This window comes from Dipodomys merriami, unplaced genomic scaffold, assembly GCF_024711535.1.
Source record: "Dipodomys merriami isolate MVZ:Mamm:240054 unplaced genomic scaffold, mDipMer1.0.p SCAF_49, whole genome shotgun sequence".
Taxonomy (NCBI): Eukaryota; Metazoa; Chordata; class Mammalia; order Rodentia; family Heteromyidae; genus Dipodomys; species Dipodomys merriami.
The window spans coordinates 9,410,848-9,429,773 of record NW_027206057.1 but is presented as its reverse complement, the minus strand read 5'-3'; the positions used below and the strand labels follow the sequence as shown (position 1 = coordinate 9,429,773).

At 42.0% G+C, this 18,926-nt stretch overlaps 1 protein-coding gene across 6 annotated transcripts in view; it reads right to left on the bottom strand.

The window, feature by feature from the left end:
* The window catches only part of Spats2l (spermatogenesis associated serine rich 2 like), a 167,246-nt gene extending 148,635 nt beyond the window's left edge, over positions 1 to 18,611 (bottom strand). Inside the window, exon 1 of one of the 6 annotated variants that reach the window (XM_069995762.1) lies at positions 18,551 to 18,611. The gene's annotated coding sequence lies outside the window, so the exon portion shown is untranslated. Of the gene's footprint in view, positions 1 to 17,886; positions 17,942 to 18,189; positions 18,296 to 18,550 lie in introns of those variants that run through there. The other 5 variants (XM_069995763.1, XM_069995754.1, XM_069995760.1 and 2 more) reach the window with 5 other exon arrangements.
* Positions 18,612 to 18,926: the final 315 nt, after the last annotated feature.

The window sequence follows — 18,926 nt, the reverse complement described above, 5'->3', positions numbered from 1 at the left end:
GGTATGGTGAGACTGCTTAAAAGAAGAGTAAGGAACAAGACAAGAGATTCTTTAGCTTCTTTTTAATGGTAGAATGTTAACATCTTTATCCTATTTACCAGAAGGTAGCCCAATCAGATAGGCTTATGATAAATTATATGTACTCAACAAAATATAGCTGTTGGGGATATGTGCCTTTGGGTATATGTTGTTCTGCCTTGACTACAGCAAGAAATATTGATTTAACTGGCTTTAATATCAAGTCAGGTATTTGTTGACACATGAAAATGAAAACTATCAAAACCATGAAAAGCTTGATATATAGGTCAAATTCCCTTTGGGCTCATTCCAAAGGACTGTCCAAAATCTTCTGCTGTATTGCAATTGTGTACTATGGATATGTGCCTGCATCACAGATAAAAAAAAAAAAAGGATTTTCATTATAATGGGATTTGCCACATAAATGAATATTGGTATAGATTTTTATGTAGTACATTTATTGTAGAAAGTACAGCAGAAAAAGGAAATCATTACAAACTTAACCTCTCCCTTTTCTCAGCTCTGGAGGCACATCTTGCTTTCTACCTAGTTAGTTCCTCCTTTTCAACATCTGAATTCTCCTTGTTACTTTTGCTGTGCCTAGTAGAGAACAGACACTCAGAAACTAGCTGCAAAAGAACAAGTGGAGTAACTACTTTGTACCAGAGCAAAGGAAGGAAATTCAGAACAGTTTCCTATGTAGAAGGAGAAACAACATTGAGAAACTGATTTAAAAAAGGAGAATAACAAGGAGATCTAGATATTATAGTAGTCTGCTCAGGGAGCCTTGAGTCAGTTTCCTACTGCTAAGAGATTACAGAGGCTCTCATCTGAAACATCTAGCACTTGACTCATTCTCTCCCACCCCTAGGGAACTCCATAGAGACATGTCATCATTAATTGCCTTAACCACTTTCCCAAGTATCCTCTGGTATAGTTCAATGAATTAAGGGTAGCCAATGAACAAATCATCTCTTAAAGGACTTTAGGAAAAAACCTAAGCACGACAGAAGTTTGTTAGGCATAAAAGCCAGGGAGATTACCCCATAGTTGCTGAGAAAAGGGGAAGAAGTATAGTTTCTAAGCCCTTATACCTACCTAAGGCCAAAGGTAGGACCACTGAAAGATTTCAGAAAAGCCTGAATGGATATCATCCAATGTCAAAGTTACTAACTTCTAATTCTCTTTCATTCTCTAATCTAGTAACACAATTATTTAGTAGACTACAATTTTCTATAGTATAGTTTCAGTAGAGTATCTTTTCATCATTTTCTTTGAATTTTTATTGAAAACTAAAATACACACAAAATATTTTTCTTTTATCTTAGAAAAATGCAATTGATCCAAATGCCTACTTTCATCAAAGTAATTATTGTGTTCAAAGGTAACACCTGCTGAAGCCAAACTTTCTTCTCTAGCCCCTCCTGCTTCCACTCTCAGAAGACTATGCCTTAGAACTAAGCATCCAATCTAAGTCTAGAGCGATTGCAATCAAGGCACAAAATGGTATCCAGCGCAGAGAAACAGCCTGTCCCATTATTGTTCAAAGTATAAGAAAAGAGACAGCAAAGTCTGATGAGGTTAACTGCAGGAGTGGTACAGTTTAAAAAAAAAATCTGCCAAATATGCCCATTTTTTTCATTTAAAATTCTTTAAATGATAAATAGGCCCTTCCTCTAGTTAGTTGATCTACCATCATTTAACCAAGAAACAAATCATAAAAGAACTTCTGAGTTAACAAAATGATTTGTTGTGTATTTGATCTTCTACATGATTTCTGACTAGGGTAGTGTCTTTGCCACTGGAGGCTGAGGAAGCCTCAGGTTTCCTAGTTAGATAGCCAGAGAGTGACAGGTCAGTGTCCTGAATCCAATCTGCAGATTCCACTAGCTAACTGTGTCCAGTTCTAACTATTCACAAGTTGTAGAAAGAACTCAAATCTGACTTGCTGGGTCCTTCCCACCTACACCATGGTGAGAGAGAAAATACTAGCAACAGTCCAAGTTGGTGGTGACAGTCTCTCAAGACTGAACACCTATTAGGTTTTTGTTTTTTGTGTTTTGTTTTGTTTTTTGTCGGTCATGGGGCCTGAATTCTGGGCCTGGGCACTCTCTCTCAGCTCTTCAGCTTAAGGCCAGTGCTCTACCACTTGAGCCATCGCGCCACTTCCAGCTTTTTCTGCTTATGTGGTGCTGAGGAATCAAACTCAGGGCCTCATGCATGCAAGGCAAGCGCTCTACCACTGAGCCACCTTCCCAGCCCTTAGGTTTTGAAGACCCTGTTTCTCTTTTGCAAGAAGAGAAATGACTAAAGGAAGACAGTCCATTTCTAAGATAAAAATGTGCAAGCTCAAGGGCTATATTAATTGAAGAATTCAAAAATCAAAGATAGCTTTCCTGACTAAACGTTAATTAGCTATAAACTCTGCAACAAAGAACCTCTTCCATATTAAATATAGTACTACTAGGGTTTTAAAAATCATTTTTACTAGAGACTGAAACTTACAAAATGACAAGTTGGGATTAAAAGACTTCAATTGTGCCTTTGTTCTAAGAAGCCGTGTGAGGTACTGACTGGCAATACCTGTACTTCTTCATATTAATTATGCAGTTTTCCTACAAAATTGGCTGCCACACTCTATGCCGTAAAGTCAGACTTAAGAGCTGCCAAGATAAATGTTCCAAAAGACTGAGTTTTTGAAGACAATTTGTCAGTTAACCAAATAGTTCTTTGGAGGTTTATTTATCCCAGCACACTTTGTCTCCCTTCTATCTATACTCACTCCTATAGCAATGATTACAGTTCTGTCCTAGTATATCATTTTATGGCTAAAGCCAAAAGATTTCTTTTTCCTTTTCAATACCTAATATAGAAGTACAGAAGTGTGTGGCTTCTTTTGATAGCACCAATTTGAGTGTTCTCAGTGCTTAATTCCTAAACTGACTGACATGAAACACTATGATTTCTAGAAAGCTAAGTCCACACAATGAGCTTAGCCCATAAAATGAAAACAAAGAAGAGTTTTTGTATTATTGACTAAAATAGATGTTTTCTTGCTCAAGACTTCCTTTCGGCAAGTAATCCTATCAATGCTTCATTTCCTTCAGTTAATGCCTTCTTTTAATGAGACTTGCTTCCAAAGCATATAAGAACATACGCACATATTCAGTAAGCCAGGAGTTCCAGCCAAGTGTCCTATCTTTTACGTGGCACCAAGTGACATTTTGTAGAAAGCACAATGATAACCATTCATTCTTCCAACCTCAAAAAGATAAGCATGAATGCATGCCAGAATGGAAAAGGCTTAAGCTTTGAAATCACACAGCTGACTGAATAGCATCCCTCCCACTATGATCTCTGTGACCTTGGGCAAAATATTTATCTGTCCTCAGAGACTTCTCATCCAAAAAATGGGGCAACAGAGTTAGCTCAAAGGGGTTTCAATGAAACATTTATTATTAAGAATGTAGTATATAATGTTGGACACTGGCTTACACCTGTAATCCTAGTTATTTGGGAGGCTGAGTATGAGGATGATGGTTCAATGCCATCTCAAACAAAATATTAGTGAGAACCTACTTTAACCAATGAGCCAGGTAGGATGGCATGTGCCTATGATCCCAGCTACAAAGGAGGCCCTAACTTAGAGGATCAGACTCTGGAGCTGGTTCACGAGTCCATATCTGAAAAAAAGTAAGTAAATAAATAAAGCAAAAAAGGTCTAGGGGATGTGGTTTTAAATGTTAAAGTACTTCTGCCTACTCTGACTAGTAAGTGTGTTCAAACCTCAATGCAAGCCCCTAGTATGTAGCCTAGTGCATTAGTAAACATTAAAAAAACTTCTAGAGATTTTTTCCCCTATTACTCCAAAAACAAAAAGCTATTCATTACTATGCAATACTAATTCTTCAGAAATAACTCCCTGTGTTTACATGAGCTAGTTTAACACACACACACACATACACACACACACACACACACACACATATACATGCACTCTGACAACCACACAAAACATTCATCACTAACAGACTAAATTTTAATAGTTAGAATTCAAAGATGTCTTGATAATAATGAAAAATAATTTAACAAAAATTTAAGAGTAAATGTGAAGTAAGAGTAAATGTGAAGTTCTCTAATGCAGAAAATGAGGGAGATCTAGCTCTCTAGGTCTCTAACTCTCTAGCAGGTATTAAGAAAAAAAGTTGTTTGGGTTTTTTTTGTTTGTTTGTTTTTTTGTCGGTCATGGGGCTTGAACTCTGGGCTTGGGTGATAACCTTGTGCTCTTCAGCTCAAGGTGAGCGCTGTACCGCTGGAGCCACAGCACCACTTCCGGTTTTCTAGTGGTTAAGTGGAGATAAGAGTCTCATGGACTTTCTTTGCCCAGGCAGGCTTTGAACGATGATCCTGACATCTCAGCCTCCTCAGTAGCTAGGATTACAGGCATGAGCCACCGGCACTCAACTAGAAAAAAAAAGTTTTATTACCTTTGTATATAAAATTAGTATATAACTAATAATTAAAGCCAAAAGATGTTTTTCCCCTTTCAATACCTAATAACAAGTACAGAAATGTACAATTTCTTTTGATACTATTAACTTGAGTGCTGTCTGTTTAATTCCTAAACTGATTGCTATGAAATGTCTTTGATTTATAATGGAGGACATTATGGTATTTGACTAGTAAAAGCAGGTATGTGATCAAGGAAGTCAATAGCCTTGTGTGTTTTTACTGTTCAGGGAACTCAAACCGAGGGTCTTGAGTTCAAAATGCTGTATTTTAAGACAGAGTGGACAGTGTGGTACATTCCAGAGAAGTATTAGCAGAGTGAAAATAATGAGAACACATAACCCTGAAAGGAAAATACTTCAAGTAAGAGGCAGAATAGCTGTAATCAAATATTTTACAGGAAGGCACCTATTTCTTCCATGGCATGGTGAAGGCCGAGTGGAGGAAGTCCACAGGAAAGTTGTAGGGAGGCAGGTTTCAGTATACCAGGAAGAAAAAGGTTTAGAAATGACCTTTGTCCTTTGTGTTTGATATTGGTGCAATCATCAATAAGACAAGATAAACTCTAAAGAAGCTTAAGATCTAGGAGCACTGCAGACAACTGTCATTAGGCGAAATTTGACATCATTAAATTGCAAACATCTCTGACCTGGTGGGGTTCAAATGGTAACTAAGATACTGTGGAAAGGATTCCTGCATTTGGTGGGACATTAGACCACAGTGTCCACTATCCCTTTCCTATGCTTCAAAGTCCTTCCTAGTAGCTTTCATGAAGGTGTTTCTTAGTACATTTATGTAAGTAATAGCTGAACATGCCTTGCCTTAATAAATGAAAAAAAAACCTGTAAATTTAAATATAATCCAGTAGAATCCAGAAGATGAAATTCTACAAAAGTTTGGAAAGTATAAATTAGTGTTGCCATGGAAACCTTACTTGATATTATCCACAAGCAGCCAAAACAGTTCTTGCTTAGGAACTATCAGACAATAAATGAGTTTACATATTTAATGCCACAAGCCAGTACTAAATAACATTTTTAAAGACTTTTATTTTTAGTCTTTGAGGCAGCAGATTTATATTTTCTCCTTGAGTGCTCCCAAGTTTGAGATGACACTTTATGGGGGCTATGGTACACGGAGCTGATCAATTGTGTCAAAAGCTGAGAAAGGCAGAAGCTGAGTGTGTGTACTGAATACAGTCTGCCACTCAGATTTCACAGGGAATACAAAGAAGAAAGGACTAAGACCTGCTAGGACAGGTCATTAGCAGTCTTGGCCGATAACATCTTCTACTTTTTCCTTTAATGAGTACAGGCCTACCCACATTCCTGTAATAAAGACCTGTCCATCAGAAGTGGCAGCATGTCAGATTAGACTATTTCACTGCTCCTTACAACACTTCAGGAAGGATTTCCTCTGTTAGGAGCTGGCTGGCAATCACTGTAATGCATGAAAAGTCAGCCCACACTGAGAACAATATTGCCTCTAATCAAAATCATCTTTATTTAGTGTACTAAAGCTTTTCCCTTCTTGTAGCAACAAAGGCTCCAACAAAAGAATTTCCCAAACACTCACAGTTGAGGAAAGACTGGCTCCAACGTGAGTATTAAAAAAAATATATCTGTCCCTGGTGTTTCATTTGTATATGAATCTTCTTTTTCAAAGCATTTTAGTGAATTCCTCTATTTGTAATTTATCAGCAAAGAATATAAATAAATGTTTATTTTGACAGCAGTGCACCTGAGTATTGAGAAATTCAAAAACTCTGCATTGCTTATTGCTATGTTATCCTGTTAGAAGATGTACACAGACCTTTTCTCCCCATGGCCTCATGCTGTACCTAAATCCCAGATGAGTATTTTCACAAATGCAAACCGTTAGGCAGGACTAGATTTCAGCAAAAGGTAAAGGCCCAGCTTTTTGGTCTTTTTTACCATGGAAAGGTTAGGTTCTAGGCTTCCTGATCTGGATTTATTATTCTCTTATTAGTCTCAGATGAGGATCTACAAAACCATTCAACCTAAGGAGAATCACCTAATAAGTTTGAGTTGTACCTTCCATAACACTTGCATTTAACACTTTATATTTTATCTTGTTTAGTTGTAACAAAATCGTAACAACAACAGTAAAGAACCCAGTAGGTTTTATTAATTTCAGTTCATCATGGAAAAAACCTGAAGTTCAGGAAGATTGAACAACTTAAGTTCATATAGCCAGCCAATTACAGGAGTCAAAAGCAGGTCTTTCAAGTGACAAAGCTCATCTCTTTCCTTCAAATCATATTCTCCGAGGAAAGAAAACATTTTATGAAAGGAGAGCTTCCTGCTTATTAGAGAGCAAGCAAGAAAGAAACTACTGATATTTGAAGCACCCTTTTCAACAGCATGGATTCTAAAATCAAATGATAAGGATTTCTCATTCACTCCTAAGACCAGCCTTCTTATGCAGACAAATAATTTTTTTAAATAATGAAAATAAGCACCGTACCTTATTCTTTCTCCTAAGTTGCACATATAGTACAAATGGAATTCAGAAAATAGCTTGGAAAAGTGGTATAGTTTAGATATTGTCCCCAAAGGTTCACTGTCCCCAAACGTTCAGAGGTTGGGAGCATTGTCCTTACTGTGGCAGTCATAGGGTGTAAGGCCTCCTGGGGAGTCCTTCAGACATTGCAGGATGGGGGGGGGAATACCCTGGGAAGGAGTTCTGTCATTCAGCCTTTTTCTCTAGCTTCATGTTTTGAGATAAGACCTCTTCCTTAACATATGTATTCTGCCATCTGTCATGGAGCCTTCACAGTGCTATTTTGTTTGAACTTTAAGCCTCCTAAACTGTGAGCTAAATAAATTTTTAACTTGTCACAGGTACTTTTGTTGTAGTAACCAAAACAGACTACTAGGACCATTATGTAGGCAAATTATTCAATTCTATAAAAAAAAATCTATCAACATGGTAGTAGGTGTCATTACTGAGTCAAGAGAGCAACAGTGATTGAGCCCTAGAGTCTGCTGCTTAGAGCCAACACTACTGTCCCAAAAAGACTTGAAGAAATATGACCAAGCCCTTACACAAAATGATTTGAGGTACCAAACAAAAATTTAAAGCTAGCAACAAATAAATATGGGAGACAAAGGAGAAGCCAGCATATAACATGAAAACTTGGATATGCCAGAACAAAGCTGTTATGCCTATGAGTATAATGCACAGTTAAACCAATGGTGAATCACATAGGTGGATGTGACAAAGCTCCAAGCAAAATTATGATGCCCGAGTTTTAAAAAGGAGTATGAACATTTCCCTTTAATAAAGTCTTTTTCTTTCTTTCTTTCTTTCTTTCTTTCTTTCTTTCTTTCTTTCTTTCTTTCTTTCTTTCTTTCTTTCTTTCTTTCCTTTTGTTAGTCCTGGGGCCTGAACTCTGGGCCTGGGCCCTGTCCCTGAGCTCTTCAGCTTAAGGCAAATGCTCTACCACTTGAACCACAGCACCACTTCCAGTTTTCTGGCGGTTAATTAAAGATATGAGTCTAACAGACTTTCCTGCCTGGGCTAACTTTGAACTGAGATCCTCAGATCTCAGCCTTCTGAGTAGCTAGAATTACAGGCATAAGCCACTGGCACGGAGCTAAGAAAGTCTTATACAATGCCTACTATGTAAATCAAACCAGAACCACTATTCCAATTGAAATCAAAAAGGGAGGAGGCTCTTCTCAGAACCTTAGTGCTAAACAGTCACATTGCAGACTGGGGCTGAGTCACTGTTTACCAGTTTCAGACTTCCCTGAAATCTAATCTCCTTAATTTTTTCTTGTGAAGGGGAAGAGAAGAGAGGATTTGTACTGGGAACCCAGCCCCCACAGAAGGAACAGTGGGGGTAGGAAGGGAATAACAGCTTTATTGAGGTATCACTTGCATACCATGAAATTCATCCGTTTGAAGTTTACAATTCAGAGACTTGGTACATTTATAACACTGTGTAGCCATCACTGCAATCCTATTACAGACCATTCCCATCCCCCTCATAAGCCTCCCATATCCCTTTAGAGTGGTCCTCTGTCTTCACTCCCAGGCATTACTAATCTGCTTGCCATCTCTATAGATTTTCCTTGGTTGACATTTCATGTAAATGGGGCCATACCATGATTTAGCATAATAGTTGAACTTTTCTCTTGACAGTCTTGGTTTCTCACTGCCTCCAGAAGGGCTTCTCCCTCTTGCTCCAATCTGATATAAACTTGGTTTCCTAGCACTGGTTGGATTTTCCACTGTGAACACAGCGCTCTCTATATCTAATCTTCCAAGTCTTTCTGATGTCTCACATATCCTTCCCTTATAGCCTTTTGGGCCAACAGATGGCTACTTTCAGTGACTTAATGCTTAACTAACTTCTGTAGAGCCCTTACCACCAGTATTGTTGTCACCTAATTTTGTTTGATGTACAATGACTGTATGCTGTATATATTACTGACTCAAGACTGATTCATTAACTTGCTCAGGATCCTGGAGCTCAACAGTGAGGGGCCTGAGATTTAACCGACTTGGCAATATCAATGGCAGAATGGGAGATCTCAGAGACCTGGCCTTCAGCATCTCACCATGCCCTCAAGCAGAAGTCTTCCAAGAATAAGGAGTGAGATTCTACTTTTCCTTCCTTTCTACCTCCTTTATACCTCAAACCCTCCCTCTGCCACACTGTAAGAACTCCTGCTCCCCACTCCTGAGGGTGACTGCAGAGACAGATGTCCTTTAATGGTGCTTTCCACACTGTGCACATCAGATGTACGGCTCCTGGCTGTAGTGTTCAGAATCTGTCTCTCTGATTCTAAATCTTACCCAAAGCACTTTATACCTCTGGATTTGAGAGACTGAACAATTGCTGCTTCTCTTACTATAGGGTAGACTTCATCATTCCAAAGGCTCATAGGCTTGGTGTGTACAGTACACAATGCCTGGCCATGCAAAAATGTTCTGTAACACTGCTGTCCAGCAGAATGCTAATGTAGTAGCCAGGTAAAACATTGTGAAATTAACTTTAATAGTGTATTTTATCTGGCCTATTATATCTAAAGTATTACTATTTCAGCATGTAATCAAAATTAAAATATATTGATGAGATATTTTACATTCTCTTTTCTAACTTATAATAGCAACTCTTATTTGAGCTAGCCGTAGGTCGACAGCCTTGCGCAGCAGTGACTATAGTAGAGAGAGCACAGTTCCATAATCTCTCTTCTAATTTCATTATTTAACAACTGGTTGCCTTTTCACAGTGAGTATGCTATGAGCTGAGCTAGACAGTAGGGCCCAAGATTGTGACAGGCCGCATTGATACACACCCAGCTCACAATGGAGCTGTTGTATCAGGTCAGGGGGCTTCATCGTCATCTTTCACATGCAGTGACTGTGCTGAAAAACTTTGAGAAGCACAGTCACGATCCGATTTGTCCTTTTGAAAGACAGCAGTGTGGGAAAAGGATTGGACAGAGGGCAGAAAGCCCAGTTCTAAGCTGCCATAATAATCCACAAGAGAAGGACTGAGGGCCTGAACCAAAGCAAAAGAAAAGAAAGACACTATTCCAAAGTTCAAAAAGAAAATCTCTAAGGGCTCAGTGGTCAAGAAAATACAGAAGTGAAGAAGAGAGAAAAATCCAGAGCAAACTTTAGATTTTGAACTTGGTGAAATAGGGTTCATTATTTGAGATTGAAAACATAAAGGAATACTGTATGCTAGAGTTGGAAAAGTAGAGTTGTGATCTCACTGAGCTGAAGGCACCTGAGGCAGATAACAAGAAGCATTCCCGATTAGATATACAGATGTAAAAACCAGTGGCACACATGTGATAGCAGAAGCAAACCACAGATGTGCTATCTTGGGGCAAATGTAAAGAGTAAGCAGGAGAGTAGCCTTTGGGGATGCTGAGGTTTGAAAGGAGGAAGGGAACCTACAAGGAGATGTAAGGCAGAGTGGTTGAATAAAAGACAAAAATTCAGGAGACAAAGATGACTTAAAAAACACAGAAGGAGAGTGCTCAATACCTGCAAAGCCAGGGTGAAAAAACAGAAGAGAATCCTGGACAACAGATCTGGTGGCTTGCAAAACACAGAAATTGGCAGGAAGGTAGAGATTTGTAGGGAAAGAAGAGGTACAGGAAACACATGAGGACCTGTCCTTCAAAGATCTGCCTTCTAAACTGAGGAATGGGATTAACATATCAGACCAAGAAAGGTACCAATAGGATGTTGTCTAATTTTCTAATTTTTATAAATGTTGAAAAAACCTATATGTTCATGCACTAGACAAAAAGCTTGGTTGAGTTCTTGAAGAAAAGAGATAATAAAGCAAGATCTTCGAAGACGCAAGAGGGTTGGCATCCAGAAAGGTCAATCTCACATGAGACAAAGGGAGAGAAAGGGGATGAGGAAGAGCTCAACATTTATAAGGAAGGTCATTACCAGGGCAAAACTATTTTCACTAGTTTTCCAGAGCTCTGAATCTGTGGGCTTGCTACATCCTAAGCCTTTCGCATACGAACTTCACGTCAGGTGATAGTGAGCACCTGTAGCGTCACAATGGTTGTTGGTAGCTAGTAGCCTTTTTGGTCAGTGTCTGTGCATAACAGGTAAATATTTTCACCATCACTGTGTTTTTGCTCACAGGATGGTTTAAGAAAAAAAATAACAACAACAACAACAACAAAAAACAGGAGCCTGGAGGTCAGTCAGCATGCATAGTCATCTGCCACTTATCAACTTGTCAGACTTGGTAATCAAGTTTTGTATCTCCCTTGAGCTTCAGTGTTCTCTTTTCAAAAAGACATATATTATCTTTATTGCCAGGTCACTCACTGTGAGGTTTAAATGAGATCATCAGTAAATGATGATGATGATGATGGTGTGTTTCCAATTAGTCCTGAATCTCTAGGAGTGATGCTAACAAGTTGGTTGTCTGCCACAGTTTACCATCTTACTTCTTAAGAACAATTAAATGAGGCCTAGTGACAGTAAGGGACCTTAAAAATCCAAATGGCCATTAGATGCTTGTACCCTTTATTTCACCACAGTACAGGGGTAATCTCTGGCTTCAAAGTGCTGGGGTTTGGTAGCTGCTTGACAAATGACTAGCTACTTACGTTTCTAGGTAAGCTTCAGTTTTGCTTTGGCAATAAAATGGGGATAAATGTATGTTCTTTGCAGAACTAGTTTAAGGATGAAATGACACCATGTGTGTAATTAAATGACATTGTCTAATACAGACTGTGCTTGCACACATTTAGTGATGAAGGAAGGAGGGTTACCACCTCCCAAAATAACCTGCTCTATGAACAGTCAACTTTTCTTACACGCATCCCAAATCTGCCTTACTAAACTTTATACCTACTGGTCCTACTTTTAAAGTCCATGGAAGTACTTCTACAGAATCAGGATGAGAACTAACAATGTGTTTACTCACTTACAGAGGTAGTTATTTAATGCCCCACAGAGGACTGACCATTTATAACCACAATCTGGTATGGGCTTGTTATTTCTTAAACTACTGTAAAGGTGTCAGTCTTCAGTGCCATCCCATAATGGAGGAGGCCTTTTTGAGTATTCTAAGCAAGCTGAGTGCTATCCAGGAAAACACTGGTTAGAGAGTTTATAAGATTTATTTTGTGCTTTTTGTCATGGTCAGCTCAGCACTTGGCATCACACATAATTGTTATAGATACCTTTATATCCATTAGGTTCCATTATTGAACACTGCATACCACCAACACCAAGAAAATTCTTGCTGGGTTTCAGCTTAGAACTAGCAGGCAACTGATGTATACAAAAATCCAACAATTCAGGTCTCTGATTCCCACATCACCCAGGCACCCTTCCCCCATACTGAGAGTCCAATAAATAGCTTTGAAAAGTTACCCAATCCTTTACACAATCATCCCAAGTTAACTATCATTCCAGAAGGTTTCTATACCTCACCTCCACAAACAGAAGGAAGATTTCCCCTCTGAACTCTTGTAGACTTTTGTTTTAGAGATGCTTATGTTATTTCTCCTGATAGACTATCTTCAGCAGAGACTGTACCTTGTCCAAAAAAAATGTCTTACTGGGTCTGAAGAATTAAATTTTTCTCTGTATACAACATAAAAGAAATGGCAAACTTCCCTCTATCATCACCTTCTACCCTCAGATGGGTGATTTTGCATTTCAATTTACAAGGATGCATTTAAATGAAAGGTGAGGCAGCACTAATATATTCTAGAATTTTAAGGCTGATTAATCAAACCTGTATATAACTGATAACTTTAGCCTAATTGTTTTATGTATAAAATGCTGGCATCAAGCCTAAGCTTTTTCTTTTTTGCTCACTACAGGGACCCATCACTCCACCTTAAAATAACTACAGCCTTCTTAACTCTAACTCACAACTGCCAGACTTCATCATTATCTCAACTCAGAAATGCCGAGTACTCAGAATCCTTGCAGCTGATGAATGGAGAGGTTGATTAGAACCACTGAAGGAAAAGGGAAAAAACTCCTTGACAAATGCCTCCTTCAAATGCGGGCCCCTTATATCCAATGTCAACATTAATTCTGACGTTAACAAATATTTATTGAGGTCATGATTCAGTGTCAGGCTGTGAGGTAGGCTCTCAAAATACACTGGTGAACAGCATGGGAAGAGTATCAAAGGCCATCATTTATAAACAAATCACGTTCTAGTTTATTTACTCTATAACTATACTTATCAAGTGCATGTTATAGCCAAGGGCCCAAATGGATGGTTCAAAGATAGAAGAAAAAGTACATCAGAGGCTTCAAGGACCTTGCAATCTAGTCAGGAGAGCACAAAGGAGGAACTCAACAGTATAAATAAAGACCTAAGGCCTAAAGAATGATGCAGACAAAAGGGCAGAAGTGAAGTAAACTAAGGAGAGTAACATGATCAGGGCCTGAATTTGAACAATGACATTTGGTCAGAGAAAAAATGAAAAAACCATTCTAATACAGAGTAAACAAAAGGGTAGAGGGACACATGAGCATGTCATCTTAGAAGGGTAGTAAAAGCAACCTAGTAGGAAGAGAAGGTTCATGTTAGAAAGAAGTACAAAGTAAAATTTAAAGGTTAAATTTGAGCAAGACTATTAGGTACATGAAAGGCTCAGGTTGAGAAGATGGACTTTATGCCAACAGCAAGAAGGCTAGGCAGAACCATGGAAAGTATTTGAACTGTAGGTACTCTCCAATGTATTGTGGGGCCTCAATAAATCCATTTTAAGATGGAAATACTGTTAAGTAAAAAGTGTATTTCAGGCACCTACCCTTAACTTCATAGCTCAGCCTGTCTTCCTTAACCATTCTCAGAACACTTACATTAGCCTGCAGCTGGCCAAAATAATCAAATGCAAAATCTATTTCATTGAAAGTGTGTAATCTCTCAGGTACTCTAGCCTAAAAACATGACAAAACAGTACACTGTAGAGTATCCATCATTTCTTCTCCTGGACTCATGGCTAACTGGGAGCTGGATTGTTCAGCATCATAGTAAGACTACCAGCATCACATCACATACTAGCCAAGAAAAGAAGAAAACCCAAGGCATGGTTTCTACTGAATATGTATCACTTTTGCAACATTATAAAGTTGAAAAATCCTGTCAGACTATCCTTTGTTGGGAATTATCTGTATTGGAAACAGAACTAGCTTTAGAACCAGATTAGCCCATTTTGGTGAGACATCTCTGGAGACTGGAGCAGAAGTGTTTGAGAGAGGCTGGTATAGTTGAAGTGCACACAGAGGAGAAACTCAATTACAGAGAGACCAGGATGTAGAGGACTATAATGATCATTAACAAACAGAGATGGTTATACCTGTGCTCCAAGGGAGAGTGAAGATGGAAAAGAGAAATGTGGGCTAGTAAGGAAGAGATGGAAAACCATACCAAAGGAAGACTTTAGAGGACTTGATATAGTCCCCAGAGGGAAAATAAGTCAAGTAGTTCCTATACCATCAGTCTGGTTGATCCAGAGAAAACTGAAAACACTTAGAAATGGAAAAGTCTTTTCATCACCAGAGGAATAAGTTTAGCAGAGAATATGCAAAGTATGTTATCAGATCTGTAGCCTTTGGCCTGAGAATAGGACACCCAACCATGCAAAATCTATTAAGCAATTGGATACATGGAAATGGAGTCCATATCAGTACTAGCTAAAGATCTGTATGAAGCCAAAACAGATCACATTTAAGAATTTTCGTCATTAAAAAAATTAAAGTGCCAGTTACTAAACAAGAAAAATGGAAATTATATAGACATGGCAAAGATTTATCTTAACAGATTATTTTTCTCAGCTATGATACTTAGGGGATCCTATCTATTACAACAACCATGAAGGAAAGAATAAACTTCTGTAGAAATCCAACATATGGCCTATTTACATAACAAGCATCACAACTCTAAATTAGCCATTTTGATGTGTCAAGAAAATAACACCTTTGTAGCTGACTACTTCAAAAAAGGGAAGAAGAATAAAGGTTTGTTTTCCTTCTATAATTATGTTTACTGGGGTTTTAACTGTTTGTGTAATGAAAATCCTATTTTAATTGCATGGTTACACTTTAAGGTAGAACAGTAATAAAATGAACCGGTTAGGTGAATTACAACTATTCAGAGATCAATACAAGGAACCAATAACTTCAAGCTGTCCATATGATGTATCTGCCCTCATGTCCTATGTCATGCTTATAAAAGTGACTACCCTATGTACAGAAATTACAATGGTCATTACATTCAATGATCACGGTCAAATAACAGTGAAAATACCACAGAAGAGAGGAAAGCAACACCAAACAGCATGCACAGAACAGTGACTAAGCAGCACCTGTTTGAGGCACACAAAACTCACTCCACTCTTGTCATATGGTGAGACAGGTGGTAGCAGCCTCATCAAAACTGTAACCAAAAGTTGACTCTCTTCGTAAAATTTCTACTGAAATTGGGAAAGGTAGTCAAATGAAGAATGCCCATCTATGCACCTCTAACATAGATCTACAAATGAATAATCGCTGTTTAATGATAGCACAATTTTACTGGCTGTAGACTGAAAAACTGATTTAAAAAAAAAGTAGGACTAGCAGTGAGACATTTCTAAACCTTAATTTCTGGTGGAAAGTATTACCATTTCCATGTTGTAGGAATAGCTACTTGTGACCTACAAGGTGCTTCAGACTGGCAGTGTTTCAAAGGCTTCCAAGATGTATTTAGTTCCCTTGGTCATTGCTGACATGGTGCAGCAGCTTCACAAGCAGGCAGACACAGCTCTCCACAAAGCTAGGTTGAAAATTAATGGGAACCCAGAAACTTAACAATTTAACACCTTCTACAGGGGGCTCCCCCCAAACAAAATGAATACAAAATAAGTATCGATCGTCTTGCCTACCCAAATGCGCACATTAACTAAGCTGATTCCTAGGAAATTGTTTAATATTTTGCCAGTGATTACACACTCCTTTCCCAGAGGTCCAGTTTTTACTAACCTCTTAAATATTCTATGCATTGAAGTGACTGCATTTGTCATGCAAATTATCTTTTGGAGCTAGTTTCCTGTGTGTATGCAAGCGAGTGTGCACACGATGTGTTTAAAATCACACAGATGTGGAATTTGACATTATTTTCTACCCTGCTGCTCCACAGAAAAGGTTTTAACCTAGCTTGAGCTTCTTCCAAAGCTTTAATCAGAGACTGCAGTATCACTTGCCTCATCCAAACAGAAAATCATTCCCATAGTTGATTTTTCCCCATCGAGGACCTAACAAACATTAGACACAGATATTTTCAAACAGTAGTTTCTTGATAAGCCGGCTCCCATCTACACAACACAATGCTGTCTGGTTAAGTAGCAATTTCATAAGGCCCACATAATATTTTATTCAGAAGGCAACTTTATTTGAAGTGTAGCTTTCAAAATAATTGGTTTTACTACTTGAATAGTCTTTTCTATTTCTGGCTTCCTGTCCTTTCTTTTCCCTGCCATACTGCACATCTGCTTAATCTCTAGGAAACAAAATCAGAGTAGCAATGAATTGTTCCTTTAAGACCAAATAAAACCATGTTATAAAAGGTCAGGTCACAGGACCCTACACTTCCAAACGCAGCACAAAACCCCTTTATCTGCATAGGTTCTAAAATTTCTGCTGTTTTTTTTAAGTCTGTGGGCTTGCAAGGAGGCTTGAATACTTTTTTAATTTTTTTCAACACCCAAGTATAAATATTACACTCCCACCATTTTATGTTAAGGGAAGAAGCTGTGTTTGAAGTTCAAGGGTTTCCACTAGTTCTCAGGCTACAGAGGCTGTAACACATTCAAAGCAATACAGAAAGAATCCTTAATGAAAGCGTCAGGTCTCCAAAACCTTGGCATCTGCCAAAACCAGGGCTGCGGGGAGCCCACGGGCCCCTCAAGTTCACCAGCGCACACGGCAAGCCCCGCCAAGCACGGGAAGATGGGAGGCTTCGGTCTCCTCCCAGTCCGGGTGAAGACTGGGTTCTGCACCCCGAGGTCTGCAGAACGCACGGCCCCCGGGGCAGAGTCTCAGAGCCAGGGCAGAGCGCAAAACTCAAGTTGTTTCTGCGTCTGGAAAACCGCCCTGGGTCTCCGGCTCCCCGACCCCGGGTCCACCCGCCCAGGCCCGCTTCGTCCCGCGCCCAAGGGCGCCCGGCGTCCACAGCCATCACTCGGCCGGTCCACGCCGCACCGAAGCGAACGCGCGGGGATCCGGCACCGGGGAACCTGACACCGGGAGGAGGGTGCGGGGGACCTGCATCGGCTCTCGACGGGGAACCCCGCAGACGGCCCGCACCCCTGGCCAGGACCTGAGGGCTGCGGTGGGCGGCCCCGCAGCTCGGCGCCGGAGGGTGGCGCGCGGCGGGAGGGGAGGGTCCAGTGCCGCTCGGCAGTGCCAGGGGGCGCCCGCGCGGAGCAGGGCAGAGCGGGGACCGCAGCCGCGGGCCATCCCGATCCGGGGCGGGCGGGTCCACGTCGAGCGCGGCGGCAGCACGCTGGCCCGGGGCGCGCGGAAGGGCGCCGAGCCCGCGCCTCCTCCCGCTCAGCCGCGCGGGGCCGGGGCAAGGGAAGGACGGCGACCGCCGCGTCCGGTCGGCGCGGAGCGCGGGCCACACCCAGAGCCCCGGGAAGCCAGCGGCGGGGAGGGGGGGGGGGCAATCCGGGTAAGGGGGGGGAGGACCTGGGCGTCGGGGCTGCAGAACGCGCGGCGGGGCCGGGCCGAGCCTCCATCCCGGCCGCACAGGCCCCGCCGTGCCCCGCGTCCCGGCCCGGCGGGCGAGGAGTGGGTCCGGGACAGCGGCCGAGGGGGCTCCCGGCTTACCTCGATGCTGAGCGCGGCCGCTCTGGTCCCGGGCCGGGATTGGAGACCGGGGGCGCGGTCGCGGGGAAGGCGGAGCGGCGGCGGCGGCCCCTGCGGCGCGGAGGGCGGGCCGGGAGGGAGCCGCTGCTGGGCCGCGCGCCCGTCCCGAGCTCGCCCCGCGCTGCGGGCGCTCGCGGCGGAGGCCACGGTCGGCTCGGCACCCCCGGGCTGGATTCCTTCAGTGCCCCAAGTGCGGCTCGGCGGGCTCCACGCCGCGCCCCCGCCCGCCCGCCCGCCGGCCGCCCGCCCCGCGGTGTCACTCACCAGGCGCACACTCCCGAGCCAGCCCGCGCCCCTCGCTCCCGCTCGCACACACACAGCGCGGCTCGCGCCTCTCCCGGGTTTTGTATCCGCTCACACGCACGTTCTGACACAGATCCCGTCCCCCCCCCCGCCCTCCCTAGCTCCTTTCCCACCCTACTTTCTAGAAGGATCCCCATGCAGCTTCCGCACTTTGCTTGGCTTGCCCCACACCAACCTCCTCTCCTCCCGCCCCCCCCCCCAACCTCCACCTCACTGAAAACTCCCCTTGTTCGGTGTGGGTTTATTTTTTCTCTCCTCCTCCCCGCCCCAAAAGACTGTGATCCAACCCGCACGGAGTAGCCAGAGAATCATCTTTTCCTACCCAGGAAAAAGAACTTTGCTTTCCTCCAGCACGGTCTGCAAACACGATGCTTCTGGTTCTGGACGGTAGGAATGCTTTCTGCGGAATGAGCTGAACTCAGAAACTGTAAACACAGATCGTTGATTCCGAAATGCTCCCCCTCCCCAAGACATCAGGCCGGGGGGCGGAGGGGGGGCAGGATCGACCTCGGAACTCCAGCTACCCCAGCGTGTTCTGACCGCCTTGCCTTCGCTGAGGGTCGCAGGCTGGGCGCCAGGCGCCGGACGCCACGCAAGCCGAGCTCCAGGGTGCACGCTGCGGGCATCGGCCCTGGGGTTTTCTGCCTAGGCGTGTGGTAGTCGGGGGGGGGGGAGATGAAGGCAGTTTCCCAATCATT